The sequence below is a fragment of the Hemicordylus capensis genome, chromosome 4 (assembly GCF_027244095.1).
Source record: "Hemicordylus capensis ecotype Gifberg chromosome 4, rHemCap1.1.pri, whole genome shotgun sequence".
Taxonomy (NCBI): Eukaryota; Metazoa; Chordata; class Lepidosauria; order Squamata; family Cordylidae; genus Hemicordylus; species Hemicordylus capensis.
Window position 1 is genome coordinate 282,441,205 of NC_069660.1, and position 18,135 is coordinate 282,459,339.

Below are 18,135 nucleotides of genomic sequence, written 5' to 3' on the forward strand. Positions count from 1 at the left end.
GGAGCGGCTGCACTAAGCATGGCAGCTGCTCTAAGAAAGCAGCCACCGCACTCATCGTGCAGGGCACCTTGGGATGTGGGAGGGGGAAAGTCCTCCAGCTCTCAGCTTCTATCGTCGCTGTGCTGCCACTCATGTGGACATGTGGACATGTGGCGCGGCAGAATGGAGGGGGTCTCTGCTCGTCTGCCAGGGAAGGGAGACAAGCTCCTGCCTTCCCCACAGCGTGCCCAACAGTGGCCATGAGGTGGTGTGACAGATCTCCATCCCTCAGAGATATTCCAGGCCCCCTCTCTGAATGTTCCGCTTCCATTTCAAAAGGTTTCTAGCCCTGTTACTCGCAGAGCTATAAGGAACAATGGGCAGGCAGCGTTTTCTTCTGTCTGTGCATTCTACCCATTCTGCTCATCAGAAAGTTGATTTGTCCTGGCCAACTGCACAGGAAACTGTTGGAGCAAGGACCCTGGCAGCCTCAGCTCTCAGCTGCAATGCTTCATAGTGACCACTGGAGGGGGAGGGTTAGGGTATAAAAGTGCTGGACTCCCCGCCCTTTGTTCTTCTAGTGTTAGTCTCCATTTTGTCTCCCCAGAAATGGCCGTGGTTCCCCCACCCCTTTCTTTCTTCAGCTATGAGCTACAGCTGAAAAACTGCAGGCTCTTTCACATTTGTGTGTAACCTTTTCTTTAAATAAATCCTTGTATTTCTTCACTACTAAAGAACTTGCTTTGCTGCTTTCTCACCAAACTGGTTTTGCTTTGCTATTTGGGGACTGAACTGCCATTCTTCCTCTACAGAAGCATAGGAAGCCGCCTTATACCAGACCAGACTATTGGTCTGTCTAAATCAGTACTGTCTTAGCTTTTTGTTCAAAAGCGGTGTATGAATATTCATAATAGTAGTAATAGGACACCGACTGGCAGCAGTTCTCCAGGGTTCCAGGCAGGGGTTTTTCTTAACCCTACCTGGAGATGTCTGGAATTGAACCCAGGACCTTCTGCAGGCAAAGCAGATACTCTGCCACTGAGCTACAGGCCCATCTCCAGTTAATGAAGGGGAGCAGAGATGTCAGATAACCCATAGGCCTCTCTGTTTACCTTGTAGACCATTAAATATAACTTTATTAATATTTCATACCATTAAATATTTTAAAACATTTTAGGTCACCTGTGTTCTAGCTGTTCTGCAATGATGTACTCCCCCACCCCCCATGCACCCCCACCACAGATCCAAACTCTGCCTTGTGGTCCAATAAAGACATATGCAAAATCTAAGCAAGGAGTCAATATGGCTGCAATCCTTTGCAGTCTTTGCTCAATTACCCAGGAATAAGGCCCACTGGACATACAGTAGGACTTCAGAGTAAATATGCATAGAAATACACCATAAGGAATGTAACACTTCTCAAGGCAACACTGTATAAGTCTGGAGTTTCACTTTGCAGTATAAATCTATTTTAACAACTCTCCCAAGCATAAATCTTTTGATCCTAAAGTGCAAATGTCAAGAAGAGGGTCAGGGACTGTGAATCCAGATTATCTGTGTGAATTGTTTCTGTGGTTGGTTAAACAGAATAGAACCTCCCATTTTTATAGCCCCTTCCTAGACTTGTTTATCTGGAAAAATGTCTCTTTGACCTCAGTGAGGCTTGCTTCACAGTACTTTTCTTTTAGGCTTGCTGTGTTAAGGTGTTTTCATCCCTGCCAATTTTTTTCCTGGCGTAGCTTGTGTGTCTTTAATAGTTTGTATGGCCGGCAGAAGTTCAGCAGTGGGTGGTTGCATGCTGTTGCTCTGCCATTAGTGTGGCTTGGTTTCTGTAGGACATTCTGATTCGGTATGAATTCTGATTGAGAGAAACATGCAACATGGAAACACAATGCATCTTCTTCCTAGACTAGGCAAGGGCGCCCCTTTCATGAGGCAAGGTGAGGCAGTCACCTCAGGCAGCAGGTTACTCGGGCACCAACAGGCGGCAAGAAGACTCCCACCGTCGCCATCAGAACAGCTCTTTGGGAATGATCTGAACCTTGCCAATTTTGCAAGGAGTGCCTCTCCTCAAACTCCTTGCAAGGCTTGCAAGAATCACAAGGAGAGGAGAAGAGGCTGGTGGCAACCACCTGCCTCCCTGTCCCCCTGTACTTTCAAAGCTTGCAAGGGCTGGTTTAGAAATAGGGGCATGGCTCCCATTAGGGGCATGGGGCAAGGCAGAATTTTGTGCTTCACCTCAGGCGCCATTGTACTTTGAGCCACCCTTGGATCCAGGCACCCAATATGCATAAGAAGCTGCCTTCTGCTGAGTCAGACCATTGGTCCATCTAGTTCAGTATTGTCTACACAGGCTGGCAGCGTCTTCTCCAAGGTTGCAGGCAGGAGTCTCTCTCAGCCACCCTATCTTGGAGATGCCAAGGAGGGAACTTGGAACCTTCTTCATGCAAGCATGCAGGTGCTCTTTCCAGAGCAGCCCCATCATCTGCAGGCAGGGCTGCACAACCCTGGCACTCCTGCAGATGGTGGACTACAACTCCCACCATACCTGACTTTTGGCAGCTATGCAGGGAATGGTGGGAGTTGGAGTCCAAAAAGCAGCTGGAGGGCCGAAGTTGTACAGCCCTGCCTAAGGAGAATACCTTACAGTGCTCACACATGTAGTCTCCCATTCATATGCAACCAGGGTGGAGCCTGCTTAGCAAAGGATACAACTCATGCTTACTACCACAAAACAATGCAGGGTGAAGTAAGGCTTCCACAGGGATCTCCATAGAAATGATGACTTCCCACACACTTTGTGCGGAGCAGGGGTCTTAGGCTTAGTATATACCAGGGGTTCCCAACCTGTGGTACTCCAGATGTTGCTGAACTACAACTCCCATAATCCCCAGCTGTTGTGGTCCAGGCCTGATTTATATACTAAATATGCTCATTAGCTAGCATACAAAATTAGGCCTGTCTCATAGTGTCACCAAGTGACCAAGTTCTTTTATATAGTGACCATGTAGGATCTGGGCACAAGGAAGAAAGGAGAGCAAACCAATCCTAAATGAATGGGCTTTATTGAGTATAAAAGAATAACAACATCAATCTAACTGAGCAGAAAGCAGAACATTCTATCAGTATTACTAACAGCATTTCAACCCTAGCCAGCACCAAAATTCACCCAGTGTTCCTAACTAACATATGTGTGTGTATTAAATCTTCCTAGAGCCTAATACAATTCAGATATAGACGGAAAAAGGGGGGTTAAGGAAGGCTGAGGGCTGGCATGGTTTGGGGAGATCAGGAATTAGTAGAGGGACGAGGGGAAAGGAGAAGAAGGGGAAAGGATGGATGGATCCAAGGCTTGTGGAGGCAGCATATTACCCGGATCAGAGGCTTGAGAACGGCGGCTCTTTCAGCTGAAGGAGAGAAGCTTTTGGCTGGAGACAGGAGCTTTTAGATCAAGCATGCAGTTTGCTCAGAGCACGGCTGAGAGTCAGAGCACCATGGCTGGGGAAGTCTTGACTTCTCACTGCGCAGTGGAAGTCACAGACAGTTCCTGTCCCATGGAAAGAGTTCCTGCCTCTAGCCCTGCGGCTTGGGCAGCAAACCCTTGGATGCTCATGAGCAGATCTTGCTTGTAGGCACAAGATTGCTAGTTCTCTGTCCAGTAGCCTCATTCTTTATAGTTGTATTTTCCTTTGATCTCTCATAGAGTCTATTCAAATCTCCTCATCTTTTCCTGGGTCCCCAAAAGGGTGACAAAGCTGTTACCTTCTGGATAATGTCTTTTAATTATTCAGGATATTGGCCAGTGAGATCTGAATTCCATTTCTGTAAGCTGTGAGCTTAGAAGGGGGGGGACATTGCCCAAAGCAAATCTGCATCTCTGAGCTGCAAATGGGCATCTTCTATTGTCCCAGATTTGCTAGCCTGATCCCAAAAGGTGTTAAAGTGTTAGTAAAGTAAGAATTAAAGTCTATAGGTGTTTTCTTTGTGTGCATTTACCTATGTTGAATTTCTATAGAGAGCAATTGAGTCAATCATTGACAAAGATTAACACAGACTTCTTGCAACAGGAAAGGGGAGATCAGCCTCTGGCCTCTTCCACAGACATTATCTGATAGTGAGTCACATTTTAGCATTTGGATTGTTCTGGCCTGGCTTTTGTGCTTCTTTGAGTACCCATTTCACAATACAATGCTGGATCGCCTCTTCTTTCACAGACCAGTTGAGATCTGGGATGTCAATTCACCCTGAGCCCAGGCATTAATTCCTGTCTTAATAAAATTGGAACCAGACACAGGCCTGAATTCCACATACTTCTGAGTTGGTACCTCTGGGTCTAATATGTTGGGGGGGCAGGGGCGTCCCCAACACAGCCACAATAAATTGCAGCTGCGGATGATGGGAGTTGTATTTCAGCAACATCTGGAGTACCACAGGTTGGGAACCTCTGGTATACACTAGATATGTATGCTGTGTGCATCAATGATTGCACTGGGAAAAGCCTGAAATATAGATCTGGCACAGAATTCAGCATGCTAGGTATCCTATTTAAGTTGCTAGCCCTTGTGACTGGAGCTTAAAATGATACGCAATGCCTCATGGGTACTGAAATCTCAAAAGCCAGAACGGGAGGATGAGGGCTGGACTTACTGTAGTTTGGGCACAAGGTGTTCTGTGTAGTTCATCCTTTGCACGTGACATGCAAATAAATTATGCAAAATACAAATGTATAATTTATTCTGATTGCAGAACTTGGGTTCCCTTGGCGCACAGTTCATGTTTGCTTTTTGCAGCACAGATTGCATGGAGCCTGAAGGCTGCATCTGCTCAGTGCATCAAAATAGTAGCATGACTAATGGATACTCTTGGAAGAGTATCGTATTATGCAAAACATAACAGCCCTGAGCCAAGACTGTATACCTTTGACAGGGCCAAGAACATGCCTGATGTCCCTTACTGTAGTGTGAGATGCATGGCAAAGTGTCGAGCTCATGCCTAATGCTGAAATGGATGAAGGGCATGTCGTATGTGCAAGAGAACACCTTCCCCTTCCTGCATGGCACTTAAACATCAAACTAGAAGCACGAGAAGTAATCCCCTAAAGAAAGTACAGTGTGACATGGGTGATCCCTGTGCTGACACACTATGTCTTGGATTGTTTGGAAAGAGCAGGGGAGGCTCCAGCTCAGTGGTAGCACATCTGCTAAACCATGCAAAAGATCCCCATTTCAATCCCTGACATTTCCAGGCGGGGCTGAGAAAAATGCCTGCCTGAAGTCGTGGAGAGCCTCTGCTAGTCAGAACAGGCAATACTGAGCTAGATAGACCAATGGTCTGACTCAGGAGATGGCAGTTCCTTATGTTCTTATGCTGGCTCTGGTTTTATTCCACTCTATTGTGCAGGTGGAAATGGGACCATTCAAAGATCAGGAAAGGGTGCATGTCTTGTAATCATTACACTGAAAGAATTCATCCGATGTGTACACACACACACACACACACACCCCTCATGTCTTCTGAAGCTGGATTAAGAGTTCTGGTTTTAAACATAGCTTTAGCAAAATGGTGCTGTAATTGCCTCTGCTACCTATTGTAAATCACACACACACACACACACACACACACACACACACTAGATTCAAAGCCTGGAGCAACAGATATATACTATACTTCTCTGTAAATTTCCAGTCTGGTGATTGGGGGAGTGGGAAATATTTGGGAGGGGAATGCCTGCTACCTCTTGGAGTCATCACTGCCTATGCACTGTACTGACTTGCCTGTAAAGTAAATATTGCTACGCTCCCCCAACATCTCTTCTGTGATGCTTGAGTGTACCACTTAAGTAATGAATTCCTCTACAGGCTGGAGTTTGCAATAAAGCACTGGTTTAGAATGCAGAAATAATAAGAGTTGTCTGCTGCTGGGTGTTGTAGGTCAGTAGGAATTGCTCAGCCTGTGCCAATCACTCTGAAATATAAAAGTGAATGTCTTTTTCCAGTCTCAGCTATCGTAACCTGGCTGGCACCCAGCATGTGTCAGGTTTTTAAAAATAACTCGTTCCCATGACCTTTGCAGCTCACCAGCTTATACAATAGGGCCGCTCTTCTTCATACAAGAACTCCAGGCTTGGCCTATGGCTGCTGAAATCTGAGGCAGGCAGGCCACACAAAAGCTAATGAAAGCAAAGGGAGGAGGCAAGTGCTGCTTATGTAACTTACCTTCATGTGGAAGAAAGTGGCAGCAGGTTGAAACTGTGTCACATACACCTGACAGCTGAAGAGCTGCAGAGCTCTGATCTACGTGTTGCTCGGGCTTCAGAACACACAACTGGAACAGGTGGAGAACTTTTGCTCTCAGAATCCCTCAGTACAAGCTTCAAAATAACGCTCTGATTATATAATATAGAGGCAAACCTAAAAGAGAGAGAGAGAGAGAGGCAGTCCGAATAACACAAGGATATCCCAGCAAAACTCCCATTAACCTTCCTGTTGTGCTAGCTGATAATTCATGTACAGGAGCATGGACAGCTTTCCAGTGGGATGTGCTAATATTTTCAGTTCTGTTTTGTCTGGCTGTCATGCAGTCAAACATAAGCCATTGGGTCTAGCCCTGCAATACTGAATGGTATATGACTGAACCAGTCACTTACACAGGAACATAGGAAGCGGCCTTGTACAGAGTCAGACTATTGGTTCACCTAGCTCAGTATTGTCTGAACTGACTGGCAGTGACTCTCCAGCAGTGATGCAGGTAGGAGTCTATCCCAGACTATCAAGAGATGCCAGGGAGTGAACCTGAGATCTTCTGCATGCAAGCATATGCTCTGCCTCTGAGCTTTGGCCGCATCCCGTAAGGCAGAGATTCTCAAATTGGGTCCCCGGATGTTGTCGGACTACAAATCCATCATCCCCAGCCTTTTGCCACTGTGGCTGGGAATGATGGGAGTTGAAGTCTGGCAACATCTGGGGACCCAAGTTTGAGAACCCTTGCCCTGTGGGAACTGTCTTACAGCAGACAGCGCTCACACGTAGTCACCCATCCAAATGCAAACCAGGGCAGACCCTGCTTAGCAAAGGAGACAATTCATGCTCACTACCACAAGACCAACTCTGCTCCCCACTTGGCGCTCCCTTGCTCAGTTGGCTGCAGGGCTGGATTCTTCAATGAACAACCATCTGCAATAACGACAAGGGAGCAACATGTGAACCTGCCTTGCCTCCTTTCTGTCAGCCCACATATGGGAGAGGAAGGTGGCAGCATGTGAACACTGCATTCTGCCTATGCAGGTAAATTACTGATGGATACACACAGTTGCCTTGCCATGGACTGATGTGGCTGGAAATCAACATGTGCTGTCTGGCTTCCTGAAATGGAGATGGGACTACGCATCAAGTCAGCAAGGAAACAACAGTCTAGAATTCTCAAGTGCTGCAGCTCAACACATGCTCGTATATACATAAGAATGTACTTAAGTGTGTGTGTGTGTGTGTGTGTGTGTGTGTGGTGTAACTGGGCTAACTGGGCTTTTTAGTTAGTTGGGGTGTTTTAATTTGATCTTTTATATGTTTTAACTGTTAAATTCTTGGTTTGTTTTATGCTGTAAACTGCATAGAGACTTCGGTAGTGGGCAGTATACAAATTTGCTGAATAAATAAAATAAACGTATGAACCGTCTAGCCGATTTGAGCCAAATTTTCTACAGTTGTAGGGACACACAGGGACACCTCAAAAGCATAGTTTGTGATGATGTCATCCACCCCAATCCAAGATGGTGGATGTGTGAACCTTTGAGGTGCAAGTGGGAACTGATTTGGAACAAATTTGGTACAGTTGTAGGGACACATAGTGACACCTCACCTCAATGAAATTTGTGTTGATGTCATCCACCCGAATTCAAGATGGCAGACACATGTATATTTGATGCGCAAGTGGGCTAACTTGTGAACTGCCTAATCAATATGAACCAAATTTGGTACAGTTGTAGTGAGTGACACATAGGGACACCTCAGTGGCATAGTCTGTAATGACGACATCCACCCCAGTTCAAGATGGTGGACGTGTGAATGGTTGAAGCACAAGTGGGCTAACTTGTGAACTGCCTAAGCAATTTGAACCAAAGTTGCTACATGTGTAGGGACATATAGGAATGGCTCAAGGACATAGTTTGTGATGATGTCATCTACTCTGATTCAAGATGGTGAACGTGTGAATGGTTGAAGCACAAGTGGGCTAACTTGTGGACTGCCTAACTGATTTGAACCAAATTTGGTACAGTTGTAGTGAGTGACACAAGGACACCTCAACAGGATAGTTTGTGATGGTGTCATCCACCCCAGTTCAAGATGGTGGATGTGTGAATGATTAAGGCTGAAGTAGGTTAACTTGTGAGGATGGTAATCATCAATTAAGATTATAGTGAAAGGAAAGTAGGCAGAATAGTTTTTACCAGAACAACTTGGTCACAAATGGAACTTTGAGTTTATCCATTTGAGCACATTTTACTTGAAAGTTCCAGCAACCAACTTGGTTGCAGATTGAGGATTCATTCCTTGTTTGAGGATTAGTGTGATAGCTTTATACTTACCCATGCTGATTGAGAGGCACAATCAGAACAGCACAGCCAAAATCTGATTTAATTCTTATAGTGCTTTCCCCCCTATTGTTTTTGAGCTCCTGGCAGCAACAAGATCCTTGATTGGACCTTTCTTTCACTGTGACCACCACAATTCTGAAGATGGGGCACTTGCTTCAGAATTTGGCACAAAGTTCAGCAGTTTTTCTTCTGTTCATGGAACAGGGGAGGAAAGCTGGTCTTGCGGCAGTGAGCATGAATTGTCCCCTTTGCTAAGCAGAGTCTTCCCTGGTTTGCTTTTTGGATGGGTGACTATATGTGGGCTGCTGTAAGATATTCCCCTTAAGGGATGGGGGTGTAGCTCAGTGGTAGAGCATCTGCTTTGCATGCAGCAGATCCCAGGTTCACTCCCTGGCATCTCCAGGTAGGACTGGGAAAGACTGCTGCCTGAAATCTTGGAGAGCTGCTGCCAGTCAGTGTGGACAAGCTAAATGGATCATTAGTCTGGGTCAGTACGAGGCAGATTCCTATGTTCCTAACTTGGATTACTTTTTGTTGCACAGGTGAGGGATCTATATCTATATATTTCAGAGAGCTCAGCCTATTTGAAGGATTTCTTCACAACCAATATCGTAGCCATGTCTGTGCAGAATCTACAAGTAGAGGGTAATAAATAATTGTATCCTATGATCTTTGAACATTTCTTTCATGTAGTCATTATCTGATCTATGGTTATATTATGCTGAAAACCATTTTTGAAAAGATTCTTCTTGCAGTCTTCTTGGCACAATAGTAACAGAATGAATGGATATGGTATAGATTTTTAAATTCCTAGCATGCTTTTTAGGATTGTTTTATTATGCCACCACTCACAAAATTACTTGCTTCCAAGTACTCCTGTTATATTGATTAGTTATTCTAGAGTTCAGTGATTTGGTGGTCACAAATTGCAGGCATCTGAGATTTAGCTAACAATGGTGCAGGCTGAGTCATGGCGCCCTGAGTGAAAGTGTACTGGAGGGGTGGGGTAGAAATATTTAAAATAAATTAAATGATAAATGTACTGGTGGAAACTAATGTGCAATTATGCACCTGGCACAGGATGGAGGACAAGAGCTCTATCTTTCCCAAGAGCTTTCCCAGAAAGCAGACGTTACAGCAGGATTAAGAGTGGTGAAGTTCTGTGAGTTATGGATATTTTGAATTTACACCCCCCCCCCAAAAAAAGACACAAAAAATGGATTTGTTTATCCCGGACATAAATCAGGCTAAGCTCCAATGTACAATGAAAAAACAGAATCGTGTATGGAGTGCTCCCCGATAGGTCGCAGGGACTCCAACTTGAAACTGGACAATATGTGAATGCACACTTGCCCTTCTGTGGTTAACCAAAGTAAAATCGCTGACAGGGAGCGCTCCAGGACACGCTTCACTTTTCTCATTCACTATGGCTGGAGCCTCATTTGCACATGCCTTCCAAAATACATCTAGATACAATACAAGGCGACTGGAGAAGAACTCTGCTCTGCCTCAGTATAAAGTGATCTGTATAACATGGGTTTATTGCACTGTGGGCAGGAAATAGTTATGACCTCATGACAGTGGTAGATTGGAAAATAAAAGTATCTGATGCAACCTTAGTATATTTATTTATTTATTACATTTTATATCCCCTGCTAACTGGGCAAAGAGGCATCTTTTACCGTGGTGATTCTCTTTATTGAGCAGGGGGAGAGTAACTGGCCCTATCCAACACCAGCACAGTACCTCCAGTGACTGTTGCTGGTGTCTATCTTGTGTTTTTTAGAATGTAAGTCCCTTGGGGGCAGGAAACCATCTTTTTTATGTATTATTTCTCTGTGTAAACTGCCCTGAGCCATTTTTAGAAGGGCGGTATAGAAATTGAATTAATAATAATAATAATAATAATAATAATAATAATAATAATACCTTGGCGTGGCTGTGGGGCTTGCGTACTCTGAGGAAGGTGAGAGCTATGCCAGAGGTCCAACCATACTGGACAGGTCTCACCAGAGGAGCCAGACAAAGAGTGCCTCTCCCATCAAAAATATGGTGAGACGTAACTTTAATAAATCTATACCGGATCGGTCATTGCCCGGGTCAACAAGGACCGCACCAAGTGCTATAGTCCCTGGACATCTGGTGGCAAGTGGGCAACAGGACTCAGGATCTTCAGTTGAGCAACCAGGGCTGGAGACTGCAAGGTTACTGGAAGAAACGTCGCTTAAGCGGAAAAAATATACGAAAAATGCCAACAAGGAAATAATGATCTGCTATTACAAGTCTAGTCCAACTAGAAGAGGTTATTTAAAAAGAATGTACCAAATTTGGAAAGAGAAGCATCCAGATACAGAAATAACAGAACAAAGGCTAGCAGACCAGAGAAGATACATAATAAGAAATAAAGTATTCACAAGAGTTGAGCTGGAAGAACTGCAAAGAGCAACACAGGCTCAAGATATGGAAGAAGAATTCTTCACCAACTGAAGCAGTTGCTCAGGCGCAGGTGGAGGAGGTGTTGGAAATAGAGGATACCACTGTTGCTGAACTGTTTCAAAATCAAAACCAGGCAACCTCCCCTTTCCCTTTACCTCAAAAACCCAAATGCCATTTAACAGAAAAGCAACAAGAACTAAAGCAAAAAATAACTGAGCACATGAACCAAACAACCACCAGGGTTCGACTTCAAGCTCTAAACTTCGACTTCAAGCTCAGTTGCCAAAAAACAACTTGCTCAGGTATTAAAAGATGTCAATGCTGCACTTGCAGAAATAACAACCAATTATTTGCAAGAAACAAACCAACTGCTGTAATGTACAGTGCAGCAACAATAACAACACAAGAGCTCGGATATAAGATCAGTGGACCTGTTAAAAAAGAAAGTAGTACATCACCTAAATGGAAGATTAGATTAGAAAATAAAATCTCCAGGCTTAGATCAGATGCTAGTGAGTTGAAAGATATGAAAGACAAGAAGCTGAAGAATGAAAACACCAAACAGTATCTGATCCAAAAATACCACCTAGATTCAAGGAAAATTAGAGAAGTCCTGGAAATAATAAAGCAGCAAATAACAGCAGTGTCAAAAAAGATTAGCAGATATGAAGCCAGAACTACACAACACAGACAGAATTTCCAATTCCAGTCAAATCAGAGACGTTTCTACCAAAGCATAGAAGGAGAAACTGCAAGAAACCTAGAAACACCAAATAAAGAAGAAACAGTGCAGTTATGGGGAAAATTATGGGACAATCCAATAGATTATAATAAAAAAGCAGGCTGGGTGAAAGAGGTCAAAAAATGTAACCAACAAATGCAAGATCTAATAATAACACCAGAATTAATAAGTGAAAGAGCAAAGAAAATTAAAAAGTGGACTGCTCCAGGTGACGATGAACTGCATGGCTTTTGGCTTAAACACCTAACAAGCCTTCATAAACAACTATCAAAACAGTTCAATCACATTTTGCAAGGAGATGATATTGAACAATGGCTAACAACTGGGAAAACTCATCTCATCATGAAAGACCCAGCAAAAGGTGCAGTTCCAAGTAATTATAGACCGATAACCTGTCTGCCAACCATGTTCAAATTATTAACTGGAATAATAGCAGATGAAGTGATGCAACACTTATTAACTAACAAACAGCTTCCAATTGAACAGAAAGGAAATTGCCCAAACACCAGAGGCACAAAAGACCAGCTGCTGATTGACAAAATGATTTTTGAAAATTGCAAGAGAAGAAAAACCAATCTAAGTGTTGCATGGATTGACTACAAGAAAGCCTTCGATTCATTGCCTCACACATGGATACTAAAATGTTTAGAAACAGCTGGTGTCAGCAAAAACATTCAGATATTTATAAAAAAAGTAATGAGCATGTGGAGTACACAGTTAACAATCAATGGCGAGACACTTGGACAGGTTAACATTAGAAGAGGCATTTTCCAAGGGGACTCACTATCCCCTCTGTTGTTTGTAATCGCCATGACCCCACTTTCACAAATACTCAACAAAACAGGCCTCGGATACCAAACATCTAAAACATCAAGTAAAATAAACCATCTTCTGTACATGGACGATCTGAAGTTGTATGGAAAGTCCCAGTCAGAAATCGAATCACTGCTAAACACTCTCCGTATATTCAGTAGCGATATAGCAATGGAGTTTGGACTAGACAAGTGTGCTGCATTAATAATGAACAGAGGGAAAATAACAAAAACAGAAGGAATAGAACTGCCCAATGGTAGCAAGATCAAGAACCTGGAAGAGAAAGAACCTTACAAATACTTGGGCATTCTCCAGGCTGATAACATCGCACACACTGAAGTTAAAAGAAAAATTGGAAGTGAATACATCAGGAGAGTTAGAAAAATCTTAAAGTCCAAACTCAATGGCGGGAACACCATACAAGCCATAAACACCTGGGCTATACCTATTATCAGATACACTGCAGGAATAATAGACTGGACCCAGGCAGAGCTAGAGATGCCAGATCGTAAGACCAGGAAAATCATGACCATCAATCATGCTCTGCGCCCCTGCAGTGATGTCGATAGGCTCTACCTCCCTCGCAGCTCAGGTGGAAGAGGAATGCTGCAAGTCCATCAAACAGTAGAGGAGGAGAAAAGAGGCCTTGAAGAATATATCAAGGACAGTGAAGAAGATGCACTTCAAATTGTCAATAATGCGAAACTATTCAACACCAATGAAACAAAGCAGGCCTACAAGAAAGAACAAGTCAAGAACTGAGCAGAAAAATGGAGAAATAACCCACTGCATGGCCAATATTTGCACAATATAAGTGGAAAATCAGACATCACCAAGACCTGGCAATGGCTTAAGAATAGCAACTTGAAGAAAGAAACAGAGGGTTTAATACTGGCTGCACAAGAACAGGCACTAAGAACAAATGCAATAAGAGCAAAAGTCGAAAAATCAACCACAAACAGCAAGTGCCACCTTTGTAAAGAAGCAGATGAAACAGTGGACCACTTAATCAGCTGTTGTATAAAAAGATCGCACAGACTGACTACAAACAAAGGCATGACAAGGTAGCAGGGATGATACACTGGAACATCTGCAAAAAATAAAAGCTACCTGTAGCCAAAAATTGGTGGGGCCATAAAATTGAAAAAGTTGAAGAAAATGAAGATGTAAAAATATTATGGGACTTCCGACTACAAACAGATAAACATCTGCCACACAATACACCAGATATAACTGTAGTCAAGAAGAAAGAAAAACAAGTCAAAATAATTGACATAGCAATACCAGGGGATAGCAGAATAGAAGAAAAAGAAATAGAAAAAGATCACCAAATACAAAGATCTACAAAGGGAAATTGAAAGGCTGTGGCAGAAAAAGACCAAAATAACCGCAATGGTAATTGGCGCCCTGGGTGCAGTTCCAAAAGACCTTGAAGAGCACCTCAACACCATAGGGGCCACAGAAATCACCATCAGCCAATTACAAAAAGCAGCTTTACTGGGAACAGCCTATATTCTGCGATGATAGCTATAACAATTGACAATAAAATTCAGCCATCCCAGGTCCTTGTGAAGGACTCGATGTCTGGATAAAACAAACCAGTCAATAACACCTGTCTGACTGTGTAAATAAATAATAATAATAATAATAAATCTCACTCTTCCTCCAAGGAGCCCAGAGCAGTGTACTACATACTTAAGTTTATCCTCACAACAACCCTGTGGACTAGCTTAGGCTGAGAGAGAAGTGACTGGCCCAGAGTCACCCAGCAAATATCATGGCTGAATGGGGATTTGAACTTGGGTCTCCCCAGTCCTAGTCCAGCACTCTAACCACTACACCATGCTGGCTCTCTCAGCATAGCAACTGAGCTTTAGAAAAGTAGAGTATAACTTCAGGATGATCATGGTATCATTCTCCCCACTCCTAGTTTTGATTTGAAATGTGGTATGAAAAGACAGTTGTGTCCAGCTGTGTACTTTCTAAAGTCAAAAGTGCATTTTATGGATTTTTGCTGCATGCCCAATCAATATGTCCTGCAAGTTTTTAAATACAAAAATACTTAATGATAAGTGTTGGGAAGAAAGCTCAAGACCTAAGTCAGGCTTTGCTGTAGTATACATTCATCAGCAAAATTAATACTGCTTGGCATGGCACACTGAAAGTGGCAACTGTAAGAAGGCCCCAGTTACCAAATTATTTGATTTGATATCAGATTGTAAAGGCCCGTGGAGGTTCTGCCATTCTAAACATAGCATGAGTGGAGAGCTGGTCTTGTGGTAGCAAGCATGACTTGTCCCCTTAGCTAAGCAGGGTCCACCCTGACTAGAAGTGTGTGAGCACTGTAAGATATTCCCCCATTAAGGGAAGGAGCCGTTCTGGGAAGAGCATCTAAGTTCCCAGTTCCCTCCAAAATAGAGCTGAGAGAGACTCCTGCCTGCAACCTTGGAGAAGCCGCTACCAGTCTGTGTAGACAATACTGAGCTAGATGGACCTATGGTCTGACTCAGTATATGGCAGCTTCCTATGCTCCTATCAGTGGTTGAAAGCCAAACAGCCACCAATGCTGTAGAAAGTGGACAGGTCAAAGTAAACTTTGCTCAGATTAGACATGTTGTGTTGTTGAGAAGTTTGTCCCAGTGGAGATCCTGCAGAGTGTGCGGGTTGGAGTCAGAAGGGAAAAGGGAGGGAAAGGAGAAGGAGAAAATGGAGTTGTTTCTGAATAAAGAAACAACTTAGTTCAACAAACATAAGATAGCTTTGTGTTTAGAGGGAAGAAGCTATAAAGCAGTAGAATTTAGCAATCTGCTACAATTGCAGTAGGAACAGTTATTTACTCTGTGTGTGTGTGTGCGCGCGCGCGTGTGTGTGTGTGTATCTTCTTCAGCCCTACCTTTTTTTATAAATTTCTGTAGGGAACAGCACAATGCAGTAGTGGAGCAGTGCAATCAATCCATTTCTGAACTAATCTGCATTTGCAAGTAGGCTCAGCATAAAGTTCTGTTTTTCCTCACAGAACATGTACAACACTGACTATGTTTCTACAAAATTTCCATTTTTTGGCCAATCACATTGCATAGATTTGCCAGATTAATTAGGGACACCTTTTTAGTCAAAGGCTGTGATTGGTTTATCAGATTAATCAACCAGTTACAAACTTGGATGTGGGTGGTATGTATATACCATTTGGGGAGGATATGGAAATATGTTTTCTCTAATATATATATATATATTTATTTATTTATTTATTTATTTATTTATTTATTTATTTATTCTCTGTGTAAACTGCCCTAAGCCATTTTTGGAAGGGTGGTATAGAAATTGAACAAACAAACAAACAAACAGACCTTTAATTAGATTTACAGATTTTAACATTGTTTACATTATTTTAATGTTTTAATTTTGTTTGTATGTTTTATTGTAAACTGCCCAGAGACATAAGTTTTGGGTGGTATATAAATATGTTAAATAAATAAATATGGGCATTCATAATAGGGCAATTTATAAGAACCAATTGTTTTATGAGTTAGAGAGTAGGTAGCAGTGTTCCTTCTAAGAGAGATTTCCAGATGTTGTTGACTACAGCTCCTATAATCCCTAGCTGCAATGGCTTTTGTTTGAGGATTATGGGAATTGTAGTCAGCAACATCTGTGAATCTACCTGCCAGGGAACACTGGTAGGTAGATGTACAAACTGACTGTGTTCTCCTTTTAACTGACCATATACATCTGTAATTCCATGCACTTTTATTTATTTGATTTATACACTGCCCTTCCAAAAATGGCTCCAATATTATTCAGCGAAATCAATGCAGCTTATTTTTAAATTATTATTTAACATGCACCATTCAGGTTGGTGTTGAGATGCAAGAAAAGTGGGGAAGAACACTTTACAAAGGCTGTGGGACTTCAGCTTTACTAGAGGGAAGATACTGTAATGTTCCTTATGAGAGAATCTGTCCTTGTGACTCTGGTGCTGTTGAATCAGTGCCCCATGTGATTGTATATTGCTCTTATTATTATGATATGCATAATAATTTTATTTTTCCTATTATTAAGAGCATAAGAAGAGCCCTGCTGGATCAGGCCCAAGACTCATCTAGCGCAGCATGCTGTTTCACACAGTGGCCCACCAGATGCCACTGGAAGCCTACAGGCAGGAGTTGAGGGTGTGCCCTCTCTCCTACTGTTACTCCCCTGCAACTGTTATTCAGAGGCATCGTGCCACTGAGGCTGGAGGTGGCCTATAGCCCTCCGACTAGTAGCCGGTGATGGACCTCTCCTCCATAAACATGAATTGTCCCCTTTGCTAAGCAGGGGTCATAGGAAGCTGCCGTAAACTGAGGCTATTCTCATGATCACTGCAAAGCAGACTAAGGGAGCTTAGCCCACTTTCCAGGGATCGTGGGAACCACCAGGCTCGCAGGTGAGCCTGGTGCTCTCAAGGCGGCTAGCCCACCTAATTCCCCCTCCCATTAAATGAGGTTAACGAAGCGAGTGCTCCATTAACCTCATTTGGTTGCTCGTGTGTCACTGCACCATGTGCCAACACATGAGGAGGCCCCCAGCCGGGAGGGTGCTTGCAGGGGTCTCACTCGCGCAGGGCATCCTGGAACTTCTGGGGGCCATGCAGCCCTGATCCCCACAGCCCCCACTGGCTCTGTGACGAAGCTGGCAGTCGTGTGGGCTGCCTTTTGATCATCTGCAGGGAGAGTGGGCTAAGCCCACTCTCCCCGCAGACCCGGAAGAAGCTCTTCTCACCCATCGTGAGAAGGGCTTCACTGAGTCAAACCATAGGTCCATCTAGTTCAGTATTGTCTACACAGACTACGTTGTCTACACAGTGGCTTCTCCAAGGTTGCAGGCAGGAATCTCTCTCAGCCCTATCTTGGAGATGCTGCCAGGGAGTGAGCTTGGAACCTTCTGCTCTTCCCAGAGTGGCTCCATCCCCTGAGGGGAATATCTTACAGTGCTCACACATCAAGTCTCCCATTCATATGCAATCAAGGCAGACCCTAGCTAAGTGGACAAGTCACGTTTGCTACCACAAGACCAGCTCTCCTCTGATTACCTGGGAATGGTCAATTCCCAGGTAGATCTGATTAGTTCTAAAAGTTTGCTTCTATCAGCTCAAGAGCAATGAATTACTGATCTTAAAAATAGCAAAGTTTATTTCTGCTATTTGTATTCATTGGAATATACTTGAATTGTGTACAGTTTGAGTTATGTCTTTATGTATGGCTTTCTGTATCTATTTGTGACCAGTTAGTACAATTCTATGCATGTTTAAAATAAAGGTAAAGTGTGCCATCAAGTCAGTGTCGACTCATGGTGACCAAAGATCCCTGTGGTTGTCTTTGGTAGAATACAGGAGGAGTTTACCATTGCCATCTCCCACGCAGTATGAGATGATGCCCTTCAGCATCTTCCTATATCGCTGCTGCCCAATATAGGTGTTTCCCATAGTCTGGGAAACATACCAGCGGGGATTCGAACCAGCAAACTCTGGCTTGGTAGACAAGCCATTTCCCCGCTGCAGCTATGTTCAATGCAACTTACTGCCAAGTAAACATAC